Source organism: Schistocerca gregaria, chromosome 4, assembly GCF_023897955.1.
Source record: "Schistocerca gregaria isolate iqSchGreg1 chromosome 4, iqSchGreg1.2, whole genome shotgun sequence".
NCBI lineage: Eukaryota > Metazoa > Arthropoda > Insecta > Orthoptera > Acrididae > Schistocerca > Schistocerca gregaria.
Genome location: NC_064923.1, coordinates 364,129,280 through 364,142,238, shown reverse-complemented (window position 1 = coordinate 364,142,238; position 12,959 = coordinate 364,129,280).

Below are 12,959 nucleotides of genomic sequence, written 5' to 3'. Positions count from 1 at the left end.
ATGGAACACAACAGCGCAACCCACATGCTTGGCTAGCATCTGCATTTGTATTCCAGGGGGCATTTCTCGTGCTTCCATATTTTTGTACCCCCCACCCCACCCCACCCCCGGCTGCGTCGTGGCTCTATGATCGCGTATTGTGTGTTGCTAAGCAATCAGTGTGTCAATACACCTGTCCTCTTAGGCGCTAGTCAAGTGGTTCCCGTGACATCCTGAATGTCACTGAACATAGATTCCATATCATCATGACCAGTGCGATCATAAATAAACTGCTGTCTCGATAGACCACGGTCCTGCTGCTGTTAAATCCCAATATACGCTGGTAGACTCTTCTTTTTCTTATATGACAGCTACCTAAGAAAAAAGTTTTTTGATTTAGTCTACAGTCGCAAATTTTATTTTGTCTAATGATTGTCGGTGTCGGCACCAAGTACCATTATTAGGTCATTCTACGATCTAAAATATGCAGTACGTAGTTTAAAAATGCTTTAAGAAACATTTATATTTTTTTTCTCTCTGATAGCTAACGTTGGTAGAAAGGGCTGCCTTAAAATTAGTAGCTCGGTAAGGGCTTTTGTTGTAGTTTCGAGAGCATACCTTCACCGAGGAGTCAAGCAGTATATTGTTCCCTCCTACGTATATCTCACGAAGAGACCATGAGGATACAATCAGAGAGAATAGAGCCCACACAGAGGCATAGCGACAATCTGTCTTTCCATGAACAATACGAGAATGGAATAGAAGGGAGAACCGATAGAGGTACTCAAGGTACCCTCCGCCACACACCGTCAGGTGGCTTGAGGAGTATAGATGTAAATGTAGATGTAGATATCCAAGTAGGTGTGTCATACCCTAACAGTAATGGTAATGCCGTGCTGTAAATAGACGCAAATTGCGGACCGTAATTGATAAAGGTACTCTCAGTGGACAAAAAATATTTAAAAAAAACACAATGCATAAGACACCAGAAATTAAAATAGCATAAAAAATGGAATGTAAGAAGATGAATAATTAAACATAAAAAAATTACGGCTGTAATTTGATGCCGGCCGAAGTGGCCGAACCGTTCTAGGCGCTACAGTCTGGAGCCGAGTGACCGCTACGATCGCAGGTTCGAATCCTGCCTCGGGCATGGATGCGTGTGATGTCCTTAGGTTAGTTAGGTTTAAGTAGTTCTAAGTTCTATGGGACTGATGACCTGAGGAGTGAAGTCCCATAGTGCTCGGAGCCAATTATTATTATTATTATTTTTAATTTGATGCGGAAAGTCACATCTGGGTTGCTGTGTTTCCATCCACCATTTGTATGTGGTGGGTTGCACTTCAAAAGTGGATCAGCTATAAATTTCCCAATGATGTGTTCACTGTTCATCATAGTTCACTGCTCTGTCATCTTATGTGACCACCTGTCAAAAGACCGAAGAAGCATCTTCCGTAGCGCAAGACGTCCAGGAAGAGAAACACTAAGGTTCTGGAAGGTACCGATACGATGTAGAACCATATTGACTTGAGTACCATGGCCAGCTGCACTAGGTTTCGGGAGTGAGGAGCCATGGAGCGAATAGATGATCGATGTGTCCCCACATATTCTCGATTGTTATGCGGTGCATTGTCCTACTAGTAGACGCCGTCGTGCTGAGGAAAAACAAACTGGATGTAAGGGCGGACTGATCCCCAAAGATAAATGCCTACTTGTGTTGATCCACTGTACTTTTCAGAATGACGCGATGACCCAGGGAATGCCACGAAAACATTCCCCAGACCACAAAGCCCCCTCCTGGTTGCAGGACGTTTGCTTTCAGTCGTTCACGCCATACACACCAACAGCGATATGTCCGATGGAGCGTAAAGCGTGAGTTATCAGAAATAGCTGATCAGTGGACGTCCAGTTACGGTACTGGTGTGCAAATTCCAGCCTTCTTCGCCGACGAGCAGCAGTCAGCACTTGGGCATGAACCAGGCACCTGATGTGGAGGCCCATACGGAGCCACGTTCGCTGAACGGTTGTTGAGGAATTCTGCTGCCCGGTTCTGTGCAGGTAGCACATTCATTGAACATTAAACATTCACTCTGCCGTTGGACTCGGTGGGAGTCGCTTCATTTCTGCTGTCGCTCGTCTCGCTCACCTACACATACGAAAATTTTTGGATTTGGAAAGGGAGGTAAGGTCACTGCCGTGGTCGAGTTCTGGCTGAAGGCTGTCGGGAACGATCGCGACGGCGAGAAGAGGACGAAGAAGGCGCAGCAGTGCTACAGATACCAGAATATTGGACATGTAGCTAGAACACGAAGAGAGACAGTTGCGTGTCTGAAATGCGCTAAAGTGCGCGGCTGTGACGAACCGAGAAGCGTTGCTGCGGCGGCATTCACTGTGCGAACTCTAGCAGCTGCATCTACATAAAGGGCTGGAAGCAGCAGCAGGAGGCCACCACACATGAAGATGCGATCCCAGGCGACACAGCGGCCTCCCCGCCCATCCATCAAAGAACGGGAGCAGTGCCGCGCCGCCATGAAGATGACGTACGTGACACGTCACGTACCGTCCCACATGAGGCACTGGCCGTCTTCATATCCGCAATGGCGGCAGAGAAAGTTGCCATTAAAGAGCAGTCGCTGACCACCGCCAACCTGCAGCAGCTGCGGGACGAGCTCTTGGCCGCCAAGGAGATGTCTATCCTTGCCGCTGGTTCCACAGTGGGGCGGAAGACTGGTGTGGATGCAGTGACACAGACGGCCGCGCCCTCGGCCCCTGCAGAAATGCGGAACGCTGAGATGGCCCTCATGGAACTGGAAACGATTGCTTATCGTCACGAAGTGAAGGTCGACCACCAGCAGACGCAAGAAGAAGAGTTATGATAAAGAGACTCCGGGCGCGGCAGCCGCGCAGGAATAGGCTGCGATGATGAGAGACCCTTGCTTTCCACTCCCAGACGGAGTAGCGTGCAGACGGTCTTCTAGAAGATCGCCGAGTGGCTTCGCAGCGGCACCTGACCCCTTCTTGATAATCCCTATCCCTTCAGTCCTCCTGAATTTCCTAAGCATCCGCTGCCTCACAAGCCATTCGATTTCGGGTAGCTCCCAAGGATTCCTTTACAGTCGCATCACCAAGAATGAACTGAGGTTTATCAAGTCACATGCAATTGTCGCCCCCTGGTGATTGATGGCACTTACCCAGTGTCTCAAAAGAATGGATAGAAGAGAGGAAAGATCCAGTCACGGCTAGCTTGCTAGCAAACATGTTCTTATTTGTTTCAGTAGACGCCATTACAATTCTTCAAGTCAGGTACCATCAAAACCGACCTCAGTGGAACAGGAGCATTTGCAGTTATCTGCACAAACTCGTACACAGACGAGGAAATGACCGTCACCCGGGCGTCTTAATCGCTTTCGGTCGATTGAGGAGACACTGTCGGTAGCCGCTTGGTTCGTCTGGGCGGTGAGATGCTCAACAGTTGCATGCCTTTGTTAAAATTCGTGGTGAAAGTTACTCCAGGTGTGTTACTAGCTGTCGATGTGGGCTTGCTTCTTGACGAAAGTAATCGTACACAGTTATTAATGTGAGATTTTTTTTTACGTACAGTGAACTGTGCGAAATAAATGACAGCTGAAAGCTTCACCATGAATTTTAAAAATCATTTGGCGGCTGAATGTCCCCACCTGCAAATATACATAAGTTGCACGTCTGTTCACCCGTACACATCTCCGGAGCCGTCGTTGACCCCTGATCACTTCTTGATAATTCCTAACGCTTCACCCCTCCTGAATTTCATACACATCAACTGCCTCACAAGCCATTCGATTTCCGTAGCTCCCAAGGAATCCTTTACGGTCGCATCACCAAGAAGGACCTGAGGCTTCTCAAGTCACATCCTATTGTCACCTCATGACGATTGATGGCACTTACCCACTGTCTCAGAAGAATGGATAGGAGAGAGGAAGAGGTCCAGTCCAGTTGTCTCGGCAGCGGTTCTGGATAGCGCCATTCTGCCACGCACGGCATACTTTCACTGCTTTGGAAATGCTCCCACCATTGGCTCGAAAGCCAATGACCATACTCTTTTGGACATCAGCTAACTCTCTCCGTTTCTGCATTATGACAAACACTGCTCTCTTACCTCGATCTCCCCCCTCCCCCCAACCACCAAACACGCTACGTGTATACTCCACTGCTAGCGCAGCCGTCTGCTCACTGTGAGTAGTTATTGCTCATTGACGTCGGACACAGACGGTGTTCACATTAATGTGATTGGACTGTATCGCATTGTTTACTGAATAACGAAATCATGTATGTTGAGCGCATTTAACGCTTTCAGAGTGTCCTGGTAGTGTTCAAGTGTACGATGGAGCTCCTTGCAGTGTTACACGCCGTGGCGCCGTTTATCGGCCTGCCACGTCCACCATAATCACTGCTATTATACAGCGTGGAGTCGTGAGAGGCTGCATCAATGGGTCTCAATATCAAGAGAAGACCATAAAAAGCCACAACACCAATCCATGCAACTGTGTAGGCAAAATGGCTCTGAGCATTATGCGACTTTACTTCTGAGGTCATCAGTCTCCTAGAACTGAGAACTAGTTAAACCTAACTAACCTAAGGACATCACACTCATCCATGCCCGAGGCAGTATTCGAACCTGCGACCGTAGCAGTCGCTCGGTTCGAGACTGAAGTGCCTAGAGCCGCACGGCCACTCCGGCCGGCAACTGTGTAGTCATAAGAGTATTTTCCTCTTCTGGCATGTAAATCTAATACTTACGTAATGACCCTGGTGGTACTGTATGGATGTAAATGATAAGATCTCTCTATATACACAATTCCTTCGAGCAACTGCAAAGTAAAAAAGCAAGTCGAGCGCATTTAACACGTTATGATTCATTTGCGACTCATGTGATCAGCATGCTGCGTGTGTCAATCGCCGGCCGCTCACATGTGATCTCTGCCGCGATGGTCGGATTAGCAGACAGCATCCACTATGCTGACACAAGGCAGCACTGGGAGCGCCTGCCCAGCTGCTGCGCCCTGCGAGACCTGGCGACGTGTTTGTGCGTCTCTGGCGGTATGTAGACGCTCATTAGCTGTGACTAACGCCACTCCGCCCCCATTAGGACAGTGTACATGCCTCAATCAGACTGCGGTCGCTTCTGCCAACAGCTACTGACCTCCGTGTTAAGGCGCCCACCGCTCGGCAAATCCATTAGCTGAATATCGTGTGCCTTGTGGCATTCAGAGACGATCAGTTAAAGAATGGAAAATGAAAACGTTCCATGTGCCCGATCTGACATTTGCCTGGAGAATGAGAAAACAATGTATCCTTGTTTTTAGATTACTGAAAAGGTTTCAGATACCATAACATCACCGAATCCACAAATAATTTATGAAGAATTCTTCATTAACAATGTTCCAGGTGCCATAGCAGAGAAACTGATTTGTTGTCAGTGCCAATAAAAAAGCACTTACGAAATTGTTAAGGCTTTCCTGGCCACTTGTTGACAAACTGTCTGTTGGCTTCTGTCTCGAGTTCTTTGGCCTACATTTGTTTGATGATTTTTCTGAAATTTCGCCAGCTGTGTTGCGCATGTTCCTCTCTCGGCGGATATACAGAGGAACCTGCGCCACACAGAAGCCCTGCCATCTCGGCTGCATGAATTACCAAAGATCCTTAAGAATAATGTTCCTTTAAGACCGATTTTTAGTGCTCCGGCTCACTGACGTATAAATTGGCGAAATACTGTCCCCTCTGCTCCAGCAGCACGTAGGGAAGACTGACACATTCAGTACATTTCACTGACATGCTGAAGAATCGTAATCTTGTACCAAACGACATCCTGGCCAGCTTTGATGTTGTTTCTTTGTTTACGAAAGTACCACTCAGTGACACTCTGGAGCACATCGGTTCCATTCTCGCGCAAGACATCACCAGGCACTTTCATGCCTTACCACGAGCTATTTCATGTGGAATGGCATCTTCTACGAACAGCTGGAAGGCATCGACACGGGTAGTCCACTTAGTCCAGTGGTGGGCAACTTCTTCAGGGATCAGTTTGAAGCACAGGCAATGGAATTCCCCGGCACCTTGTAAACCTAGGATGTGGTACAAATACGTCGATGATAGCTTCATTGTGGGTGAACGTGGTAAGGAACAGCTCGGCGACTTCCTAAGACACTCCATGCCAACGTAAAATTTACCGTGGAGTTAGAAAAGGGCAAACTGCTACCCTTTCTAGGCGTAAGGTCACGAGGGATGTGAAAAAATGGGGCACAGTGAATATCGAAAGCCGACTCGCAAGGACCGATACCTGTGCAGGCTGTCAAATCAAAAACCGAGCCAGGAACGAGGCATGATTATTATGCTCGTAAAGCGAGGAAGACGAATATGTGAGCCGCGGCACCTCAGACACGAGCTGCAACACCTTTAAAGCGTTCTGAGGAGCAACGGGTACTCTCCCAGTTAAATAAGAAGTGTCCCAGAATCAAACACTCTGCGAAGTGACACATCGTAAAAAGAACTTTCGGCTACCGCCTTCCTGCTATACATTCCCAGAGTGACGGATAGAATCGGCCGTATATAGCGCAAACACGGTGTAAAGATTATTTATAAACCGACAAAGAAGATCAAGTAGTGTCTCCGATCGATAACGAAGAATAGGGACCCACTTGCATTGTCAGGAACATGACGCATAACATGTACATTCCGAAAAGTCTACGTTAGAGTGATTGGACGATCAATCAACATCAGGGTCACCGAACATAAGCAGCATTGCAGGTAGGGTCAGTTGGAGAAATCGGTCGTGGCTGAACACGCACTTTGTGAGACTCTGCTCCTAGTAAAATTAGCGAGACACGGAAGTTCTTGCTGCAGAGAAGAGCTGTCATACGCGCTTCTTCTCAGAAGATATGTAAATACACAAACGTGACAATAGCTCCAACAAGTAAAACCCTCAAGACGAACGGATCGTGAATTCCCGTGCTGCAGCGTACGAATGTTGCAGTTAGCAATGGAGAACCACTGCAGCCACAGAAAAGCCTTTGGACGTCACATGTAATCTGCAGCTGAGAGTTCGAACCCAGTCCACCACCAGCAACGGAGGATGAAGCTTTTGACGAAGCACCCACTCGAGGTGGCAAAACTTAGAGAAAAAATCATGAAACAGACGTCGACCGAAGAACCCGAGAGAGATGCCAGGCTGCTTGGCAAGAAAGGTTTTACTAATTGATTTTTGCAAAGAAGAAAACAAGAACAGCCACTGTTAATAAAATGGTTTATTCACTCAAATCGCTCCGATACCGCTTACGGACTGGCTGATTCATCTTCAGATGGCTGTTCACGTCTATGTTACATGTAGCCTACATTTATTTGTTGTTGTTTGGCTCTTTTATTCAACAGTTAATGCAAACAAATATAAATGTAATATAAACGTGAACAGCCATCTGAGGATGGACCTGTCGTTTCCAAACGGGTAACGGAGCAATTAGTGTAAATAAATTTATTGCTGATTTCTTATTTGCAAGAATCGCTTTGTATTTTATACACAGCCGCGGTCTCCAAAATGACACTTGAGAAAAAATAGCAGGAAGATTGATTTTGTTCCACATGTCATTCATATTGAGGCATTACGATTCGTTTGTGACGATAAAGTACAGAAATACATCTTGGAGTTTTTAAACTAGTACAACAGTAGTCAATAAGATGCATTTGTCCTGCCTATTCAATTTTAGAATTACAGAGGGGTACAGCTTGGCACGCGCTTTCTACTAAGGTATGTGTGAAAGGCTTTCTCCATGGTTTGGCAGCTAGATTAAGTCTATGGTCATGCAACAGAGCACTGAGAATACAACGCATTTAAAAAAAAATGGAAGAATGCTGTTGATTTACACTTTTCAGTTAGTAATAATTAATGAACAGATACAAGCAGGGAAGTTATGTGGGGAACTTTCCTGGTGCGAAAGCTAATGTTCATCCTCCACAACTATGTTCACTACAGTCGACCAAGAGAACTTTGTGCTCAGGGCGACAATGACAGTTTTTTTGAGCTAGCGATGCAACGCGAACAGTATTTTCACTTACACTGAACCAGTAGAACCTCTAGAATTGTGAGCGTACGTGAGAAGGAGCTGAGAAGCAACAAAAACGAAATTCGTTAATTTTATTGTTACAATTCAGGTTGGTCAGAAAGACTATGAAAAAGGTGATGTTGTTGCAGGATAGGTTGCGTTGATAAGCAGTTATTAAGAACAAAATTCAATACGTTGCGCCGTTTCCGAGTTAATTAGCATTGACGTTAACCAATAAGGTCACTGCGCGCGCAAAATCAAGCGGCCCACCACACACAATTAGTGCCACTTGTTGTCACGACGTAGACAATTGCGCACGAGACTGCTCAGCCTTTGGCTCGGTTTCGATCACTGCTACCGTCCCATGTCCAATTTATGTATCGCTCTCTAGGTCGGTTTAACGAACCAAACGAAGAACACATTTGGCGTCAGCGTCTCTGGCGGGCCGCTTGAATTGGTATGCGCAGCGGTCTGGTTTGCTAGCTTCAATCCTAATTAACTCGGAAACTGCGCAACGTATTGAATTTGTTTTTGAACAATAATTTCTCAGCACAACGTACCCTGCAACACGCTTACAAGCTTTTGAGATCGTTTCAGACAGCCTCTATACAGGATGCATCGTAATTAACGGCGTAAACGCGTACAGTTGAAAGTACACGATAATAGAAGTAGTCTCAAGAAGTCTCAGGGAACATGAGCTCTGAAACGCTTACCTTAACAGGTATGAGCACATCATCTGTGATACTCTGAAACAAATCTGTTCTCCTACAAACTCTGCTTTCCACATCGATACGAGGCGGCATGGCTTAATATTGAACCAAAATCTTTTTGAAACTCTAGAAATTAATCTGGTTAATCGTTGTCCATAACACTGGAGACGGGATATTTGTATATCACTTGGTGGATGTTATCAGAATTCATGGTACTTTTCCATGGAAAAGTTCATTTTGTACCGGTCTGGTTATATATTCGCACACGGAATATGTTCTTGGATTCTGCCGTAGGTGCGATATGTGGTGGCACTCACATTTTCGTAGATTAGCTCTATTACCTATTTTTACGGATGGTTCAGACCCATGCTATTTTAGAATCTCTGCAATACCCGTAACGTAAGAACGATTCGGCAGTTAAGGACAAACAGGACAACAATGCAAAGATGTATATCGTAAGCGAAAGTCGGCTGCAGGCGTCGATTTAGCATGATGTACGCTATATGTGATTCTCATAAATGTTTTACAAGTTTAAAAATATGTCTCTAATGAGATTTTAAATCAGGAGAAATATTTGTTCGAAACAAGCTCCTACTACCAAAATTTGTAGACTACTCAAAAGCTCGATGCATCTGTTGATTTCGAGCGAACTGCGTCCTTTGTGAATCTCTGAACTTTCAAACCTATCGAAAACAGCGAAAATACCACAGTACCCGTCTGTGTCAGCCTCTTCATGTCTGTGCAGCAACTCCTCGCTTCAGTCAAGCTTTGATCTCTGTCTTCAATTTTTGACTCCTGACTTCCATCCCTTACCATACTGACGATCACTTCGTACCTGAGGATGTGTCCCATCAAATGTCCCCTTCTTTAGTCAGGTCGTGTCGTAAATTTCTTTTCCCGCCGTTCGATTCTGTAAAGATTTCATTAGCTACCCATCTAATCTCCAGTTTCTATTCCCTCCTAAACTGTTTGTCGTCCATGCCTCAAAGACTGCACTCCAGACAAACATCTCCAGAAGAAACGTCTTAAAAAGCTATATTCGATCTTAACATACTTCTCTGTTTCAGTAATGCATTTCTCGCTGTTGAGAGTCTACGTTTTATACCCTCTGTACTTCGGGTACCGTCACTTATTTTTCTGTCATATTAGCAAAACTCATCTACTGCATTTTTGCTTCATCTTAATCTAACTTCCACAGCAGTACCTGAATCTAATAGAATACATTACATTAGCATTTTTTTACTTTATTTGGTATTCATATTATAACTTCGCTTCAAAACTTTAGCTTTTTCATTCTACTGCACGTAGGAGTCTTCTGCTTGCTTTAACAGAATGACAATGTCATCAGTAAAACCCACATATTTTTGTGGCCCTTGTGACTCTTATTTCCCTATCCATTTTCCTTCTTGGCTTCCTTTACTGGATACCACAGGGGATAGGCTACAACCGCGTTTCATTCCCTTCTGCATCACTGTTCGAGGTTTTCAAGAAGCAATGAAGAGTATGGTACACAAGCGGAACAGCGCGAGAGAAGCCACATTGCCGTAAATAGGAAAGCAGTATCAGAGCTATTTCGTATAGTCTGTAACTCTTCCCAAATTTGTCTGCTTTTTTGCGCACAAAACGATACGCGCTTTCCCTGCACCTATTGCATTTACCACATCAGTTTTTGACATTACCTGAATTTGGTAATCAAAGTGGTCCCTCCTACCGGAATACACGAATAATGCACAACTCTACACGACATGCAGTAACTAAGGAACCATGACAAATTCGACAAGTACGAACTCATACAGTGCGGACTTTATGGAGCCGAAGGCGGAAGTGCTAGTGTATAATGTTCAGCGACATCCGAGTCACGAATTTCATAGCGCATTGAATTGCAGAGAAACGTGCTCGGAATGCTGGTTGCAGTGGAAGTGGAGAAGGGAGGTGGTGTGTGTGTGTGTGTCTGTGGGGGGATAGGGGGGGGGGGGGGGGAGTAGAGGGTAGCGGGGCTGAAGAGCTTTCATTTCGCCGCGCCAGTTTCAGCGCTAACATTCTGTAAGTTGAGTCACATCGTAGCGCATGTTATGTTGTGAAACACAAAGCTGTTTAGATTTATGTGGTCGAAAACGTTTTAATAAATAGTCCTTTCATTTTAGGTTAAGCGTGATCTCAACTTTATTTATTCCCCTTTGTTATTCCTTTTTATACTCTACCAGGCCTTATATTCGCTTGTGGCAGCAAATGCAGATGGCGCCAAGTTATGGTCATAGTACACAAGTCCCAGTATAACGCAGTTGGACATATAATTCGCCGTTAATTCGGACTCTATGAAGTTCTCGCTTCTGAGCGGTAGGATGGGGCATCCACGCATTCAATCCCGTATAGGATTATCAAGTTACCAACAGCAACCGCAATGTGAACTTCGTGCACTGCGCTTTGTTAATTTTATTTGCCGCTTCTGTTTGGAAGTAAACAGAAATTAGTTTTTGACTGTTGGACCTTTTACGCCAGCGAGTTTATTTGGACTTTAAAACTGCTCTGCAAGGTTGCCTGATACAACAACACAAAGGCGCAAATGATACGTAGGATTTAATTACAGAATTGGCAAGATACGTAGCACATGCTTCTTCCTGGCTCCATATTTAGCAACAGAAGTCATTTATAGCGATAAATAAACCAGAAAAATGTGAAATGAATTCAAAAACGTGGAAAAAACAAGCAGCAGTGATATAAAAAAAGAAAAATAATTTCACACACTGATGTGCAGTAGCGGTGGGGGTAAACTTCTCTCTTATGATCTGGCGAGCATGGTAGAATTCCACCCTCTAAATACACTCAAGAACGAGTTAGGCATAGCTGTTTTGCCGGAGGGACAGCATTTTTGTCATCATGGTAATTGGAATAGGGCGGGATGTCGTCAGATATTCAATTAGACGTCGATCTGTGGTTGGACAACACAGTACCACATCATTTAGATCGTGGGCGACCGTCCATGGACACTGCGTCTTTCAGATCGTTTTATCTGCCACTATGTCATACTCGTAATCTGAGTGGCGGGGAAAAAAATTGTCACCAGTCATCTAACGCGGCGACAGTGTGTTAAAAATCCGTGTTAGCTCGACTATAGCCTGATTCACATTGGACATCGACAGAACGAAAGGTAACGTCACCGCAGATACATAGTACTGCGTTAAATACTAGATTGAATGTAAACTCAAACTCACGTTGTGCAGAATCGAATGGTAAAAATGTGGTTATATCATCCTTGGCACATAATTTGGAAAAATATTCTTGGTTTTAATGAATCACAAATCATACACCATAGGCTTTCGCAGCCAGTTATAGCATATCATAAAAGGAATCAGTAATTGTGAGTGATTCAGAGTAGCTGTTGTGTAGACCAGTGGTAGTCAACTTGGTCACTGCCGCCTACTTATGAGTGTTCCAGCTCTCATGGTGGGCAGCAGGCGATAGAGATTTTGAAAATATTCTCAAAAAGTTTTCACAAAATTATGAAAAAATATTTGTTAAGTAATTACACCTGCAACTTCGCTTTCTAAATGTTAGAAAGTAAAGTTACTGCCCTGCTTTATACATCACCATTACTGTGGAACCAGGGAGCGGTTAGAAAACTTTATTACGAACGGCGATACAAAGCTGGGCCGCAGGTAAAAACGGTTGGAGTAGATGGTAGTGAGAGGCGCTAAGAACGCGTATTGTTATTACTGCCTCAGTTACTCCACTGCCTCTTCCCGAAATGATGAACTTGCAGTGTACACTCTAGTCCTGCTTCTACTGAAGATAGTACGTATTGTTGAGAGAGAGTTTGAGACACCATTTGTAACATTAATTTGGAATCCACAAGCACGACTCTACTAACCTTGCTATATACAGGGTGGTCCATTGATAGTGACCGGGCTAAATATCTCACGAAATAAGCATCAAACGAAAAAACTACAAAGAACGAAACTCGTCTAGCTTGAAGGGGGAAACCAGATGAAGCTATTGTTGGCCCGCTAGATGGTGCTGCCATAGGTCAGACGGATATCAACTGCGTTTTTAAAATAGGAACCCCCCATTTTTTGTTGCATATTCGTGTAGTACGTAAAGAAATATGAATGTTTTACTTGGACTACTTTTTTCGTTTTGTGATAGATGGCTCTGTAATAGTCACAGACGTATAAGTACGTGGTATAACGTAACATTCCGC